The 6000-nt window shown below is 29.7% G+C and overlaps 1 protein-coding gene across 3 annotated transcripts in view; it reads right to left on the reverse strand.

Moving 5' to 3' along the window:
• LOC112598719 (protein TANC2) overlaps window positions 1-2372 on the reverse strand; it is a 189061-nt gene extending 186689 nt beyond the window's left edge. For all 3 annotated transcript variants that reach the window (XM_025345286.1, XM_025345284.1, XM_025345285.1), the window contains exon 1: window positions 2173-2372. The gene's annotated coding sequence lies outside the window, so the exon portion shown is untranslated. The remainder of the gene's footprint in view (window positions 1-2172) is intronic.
• Between the last annotated feature and the right edge of the window lie 3628 nt (window positions 2373-6000).

Consider the following 6000-nt stretch of genomic DNA (forward strand, 5'->3'; position numbering starts at 1 on the left):
GGAGCACAATATCAAAGATCCTCTTGCCATACCACTACTCCTCAACACTTAATATATACTCGTATATAAATATAATATGTGAATAACTTGCAGATCAATAGCGACCGCGACCACGTCCTGTTTTATTATTACGAGAGTTGTGACAATTTGGAAATAGAAATAGAAATCGATGCCGTCAGTATTAATAATGTAGTGACCGGAGGCGTTAAAAATAATATTTTTTTAGTTTAAAAAATACATATTTAACTTGACAGGCGAGACAATTGGTTGCGTTTCACGGTGAGACGTAGTGGCGTCGGTATTCGTTAATAGACGAATATAATAAAACATACAATTCACATTATGTAGGTAGATATATTAAAATACGTGACTTATATTGTCGATTGTTTAAAAATGATTATGATTTCAATCACAGAAAGATTTTATCGATTTAACTATTATGTTTAATGATTGATCGCAGTTGTCTATTCAATAGTTTTTATATATTTATTGCATTTGAAATGACCGCACAAAGGCGTTCGTGGAAGGCGTACCTATAGTATAATATTATATATTTTATGATTCTTTATCAATATCATAATAACTATTTTTTTACGCCAAACGCATTATACTTATAAATAAAACGACGTAAATTGTTAATAAAAATTAATTATGTATATTTTTTTGTACTTTTTATTATATTATTTGAATGTAAAAGAGATACGAATTTTCAATCTGGAATTAATATTACAATTGAAAAAAAATTAAATGTCTTACGTTTATTATTATTGTTACTGAACAAATTATGTACACTACTGATTTGGCGCAATATCAGAAAATCAAGTTATTCGTACCTATAACGACGGAATTTAAATAAACAATTTATCTAACGAAATATAATATTACGATTTTTAAATATCTGAAATTTAATATTCAAAATTAAATTAAATAACACAAATCAAACTTGTAAAAAAAAAAATAATTTAAATACCTATACAGTAGAGTTTATAATAAAATACAAAGTAATATAATTTATTCTGGTTTATTATAAATGAAATAAAAAAAAAAAATCTATATTTAATTAAATTTTTTGGGTTATTTGGTTAGGAACGATGGATTTTTTTACACAATTTATGTGTATAATTATGTTTATGAAGTTAATATTTGTTATTAACCTTTTCCTTCGCTGTGGTGTGTACTGTTATATTGTAAATTAATAGAATGCTTAACTTTATGTTTAAATGTTTGACTTGATTTACGTGTACAAATTAATAAATGTTTTGATAGTAACAACAAATTCTGATGTTTAGCTCTATTTTCATAAAAAAACTTATTTGTTCGGCTGTTCTTTCTAAAATGTATAGTTAAATATAAATTAAATACTTCGAGGAGTTAATATAATATTTCAAAAAGATCAATAAAAGAAAACAGGTATTTTATATATATATATATACAGTTTGTATTGTGAATCCATCTACCCACGAAAGATACACACAACAAGCAACACGATCAGAGCTTATTTTTTTTTTATAAAATAACTACCTATTTATAATGGATGTAACATGTGAAAATTATAAATTAATGACTTATAAGTTATAATTTTTCCGATTAATTATCAAATTCGACGTAGGTAGGTGACAAACTCAACCTTTCTGTTTTGAATAATTCAACAGTCAGTGATAAGTATCAATAAAATTTATTGAAATTAATAATTTGCAAGCGTATAACAATTTTAAAATTTTCACAATAATTCTTGGTGTGAGTTTTCTGGAAAATGATATAGCAAATATATATTTACTAATACAATACGTATTATTCAAAAATAATATATATACCTATTAAAAACTGTGTAAATATTTTACTCAGCCGTCCGAGATCAGCTTTTATTTTGGAAGGAGATCGCAGTAGTGTTTCATCTCATATATATATAGTATTATATCTCACCAGTTTATCGGGTTAATACATTATTAGGTAGGCAGTGAGTCATTCTGCATAAAAAAAATGCGTTGCATCATAGATGTGCAACGAAATACTGCGTTTCATGTAACTGAGTGTATCGTTCGCAAGATCTTTACCTATATAAATTATCGTCATTTCGGTTTTTTTACACCGAACCTATCGGTTCAACCTACCACCCGTAAAATCTACTACTCGACAAGGGGGTGGAAAAAATATCGGTACGTAGGTACTCACCTCGTGCGTGTCCGTCGTGCGGTCTCGCGTGGTTACCTTCGTCGTGTGGATGCTTAGCCGTCAGCTTACACTCTACATAGACACCGACGGCGCGAATAATTACTACAGTTTATATTTTATACGCGTGTCGTAATTACAACTAATTTTTAAATTTTTTTCGTTCGTTCGGCGTCGTCTCGTGACAATTGTATTCGCTTACGCGTCGCTATACGAAATGGACGCGTCGCGACAACGACTGCGACACTGCCGTAGCCGGTGCCACCGCCGCAGATATCCGTTGGCGCCCGGCGTTTAAAAATACACCCTGTGCGACGCGTCGTCCCTACTTGCCCACTATACGACACGTAGCCGTACACTCCGGCGGGCGTCGGGCTACGAGAAATTATTGCATCCTGTGTACGCGACGGTCGTCGGCTTCTTCTTATTTTTCGGATTTTTTTTTTTGTTTTTCAACTGGCACGCGCGTGTGCCCCGAGAAGAATTCCGAGCGTTGGACTTCTCTGATATTCTGCCGTAGCAAATGCGTGTACTTACGTTTTTTTTATACCGTATAAGTCTCTGAAATGATGTATAGATATCCTGCGAATGTCGCGATATCGTAATAAATAATAACGATAACTGATGATGGCAATGGTTGTATTGAGGGTAGGAGGGAATAAATTTTACGTTTAAATATAGACTGTTCGTAAGTATTGTGTTATTCAAAACTTATGTTATAATAAGACTTGCCAAAAATTCATCCATAAAATAAAAGCCGTCCACCGAATTTGATTTCAAACGAAAAACACAACTATTTACGTAATGAAAGTGAAATGGAATGCAATTTCTCACTAGTCCAATATAGTCGCATGCATTAAAAAAGAAATCCCTATAAAGCCGTCGAATAAAGTTTAAATAACGACAATTGTACATATATATATATAGTTTGAAATTGATTAAATTTCAGTACATAATATACAATACTTATTTAATGTTTAGCTGGTTTTTTTTAAAGTAAATTTTTATTGATTTTAACTGAACCATCAGAATCTTTATACTCGTATAATATAAGTAGTACTTCCGTACTATCCGTATAGAAAGAGTTTTCAATCAAAATTAATCCAACGACAATTGTTGATCGTATCGAATCGGGTAATCACAGAATTGTCTTGTTCAACGCTAACTGCAATAGTTTAATATTATTATATAGTCTGGAAGGTTTGATAAAACTAAAACCGTCAACGTAATTGCAGGCGTGCTTGGCACGTGTCACCACAAATGGAAATATATGCTACTCTTTCGTAGGTTACAGGACGTAAAAACATTCCGTAAATTTGTCGCATGCCTATCCCTTTTATGTAGAACTTAAGTATAACTGAAGACGGTTATCGGTGTGGAACTCATATTACCTAAAAGTTTCGATGGAATTTGTTCGATTGACGAGAAGCGTTGCCGTTGAAATATTAATAGCTGATGATTGGTCGCAGACATTCAAAAATCGGTCATGAACACAGGAAGTTTAGTATTCTTATTACTTCCAAAAAATCGATTTTGGACTATATAGTATTTTGGAATGGAGAACTCAAGTTTCGTTATCATCCTATAAACGAAAAAAAGAAGCGTTAAATGCGTTATTTCAGATTTTAATAAGAGGAGAGGGGGCGAAGAACTACAAAAAAATTTATTTAGAATTGCATTGTACTATTGTGGTTATAATTTTGTACTGAACGACATGGATGTTATTAGTCTAAACTAATACGAATCATTAAAAAACTAGACTATGCTGAGTGCCGGGTCAGACAGTAAGTCTTAGAAATATATAATATATAATTTATCCTTAGTATTTTCAGAAAAATTAATTTTAAATGATTTGAAAATATGCAGCCAATTTATTCCAAAATATAAATACACGTTATTTAATTATTTTAATATTGTGTACGTATATGATAATAACGTCTTTCGCCGATACGATTTTTCAATAAGATATTACCCCGGCTTTATGTAAACTTTTAGGTGAACCATTTGTCTCAGTCTACCTATCTTCTTTCGTTCAATATTAATGAAGCTCCTGAATGACGTGAATTAGATATTAAATAAAAAATATTCTTTTAAATGTGTGCGAGAATATTTTTGGTATCAAACGTCGTCATTCGGAGCTGTTGTGACGCAATATAAACGACGGATAGAAAACAGCTGTTTAATTGTAATGAAGTTTTTTTAGTGCAATCAGTAACATAATACTACAACAAGAATAATGACAACAGCGCAATGCGATTTTGGTCGTATGCATTAATTATTATTATTTTTTTTTATCGTGTACAAAAAAAAAAAAAAAAAAACATATAAACATTTCTACGAAAACTATTACAATATAATTGTACAGCACAATAATACTTAATCGATTTTATAAACAAACAAGGGGAACGGCATTAAATACACGAATTTTTACACTCTATAATAATAATTATATAAATATATGATAATATTAAAAATACTAAAAACAATAATCTTTATTACATTTAACAATTGAAAATTGTTCTTTAATTTAATGAGGTTTAGATTTTAAAATATATTTTGGCTGTATATGTTGTCGGTAGTTATGTATTATTAATGTACGGATCGACAAATTAAAAATGAAACATTAGACCCCGTGCTTTGAACCACTTGTTGAGATAAAGCACATCACTAGCCACCAGAAGATTTAAACGATTTCAGATTTTTTTTTCCTGTATACGTATATAAGAGAGAAGAATTATAAAGACTACTTCGAATGCGACAATAAACTATTTTAAATCAATAAAAACCCGTTAAGCCATCGGATTTGACCACAACTATCGGATTCAAACAATAATAAAAAATAAATTATTTACACACAATGTTTAGAATTTATAAGAACAACGATATTACATTAAATCAGCCTTTCAGTTACGGGACCAAAAAAATAAAAATAAAATAATAATAATAATACTGGAAAATTTAAAAGTTTTGATAATGAGAATATAATAATAAAAATAAACTCGTTAAAATCTATCCTTCTGGTGGCTGGGACTCGAGTGTAAGTTAATCGCTGCCGCCGTTACATAGTATTAAAAAAAAAAAAAATAATAATAATAAAAAGTTAAATTACAAAAGTTATAACTATATATATACATATATATATATATATATAATATACTGACGACATCACTTTAAACCGTTACCGGTATGTGAGCACGCGATCTACGAATTTTTTGATTTCGTCTTCGTTAATGCATTTTTTTACGAAGATAATATTATTTAGACTTTGCACATTATAAATATATATATATCATATACATAGTTATAAATATTGTAATGGTTGTACACGATATATGAACTAAAACGATATTAAAGTAAATTATACATAGGTATTATTATAATAGAATATAATACAATATATAATATAATATAATTATGTACATGTCGCAGGTATAGCGATTAAAACACAAAACCTTGAAAACGTATGGTATTAAGTATTTTTTATGCGCGTTTAAAATATTGATATTATGATCTTATGAAACTTGCATTTTTTTTTCGATAATCGCACGAATACTGTATACACAATGCGTACAGAATATTTTCGGCATCGCGTATTCCGACTGATTTTAGAGTGTTGCCATTGTTGTATATTTTATTATTATACAATGTACCACCAAAATGAGAATGCGCGCGGAAAGGGGAAGTTTGTTGATTAAAAGCTTATCGTTTCAATAGGTTATAGTTTTATAATTATTACAATAAAATATTATTTGCATATACATAACACGCACGCACGCACACATACAACTGATGTGAACGTGCATAATATTATTATAACTTTGTAATATATTA

Source organism: Melanaphis sacchari, unplaced genomic scaffold, assembly GCF_002803265.2.
Source record: "Melanaphis sacchari strain LSU unplaced genomic scaffold, SCAv2.0 Contig4_pilon_pilon, whole genome shotgun sequence".
Lineage (NCBI taxonomy): Eukaryota > Metazoa > Arthropoda > Insecta > Hemiptera > Aphididae > Melanaphis > Melanaphis sacchari.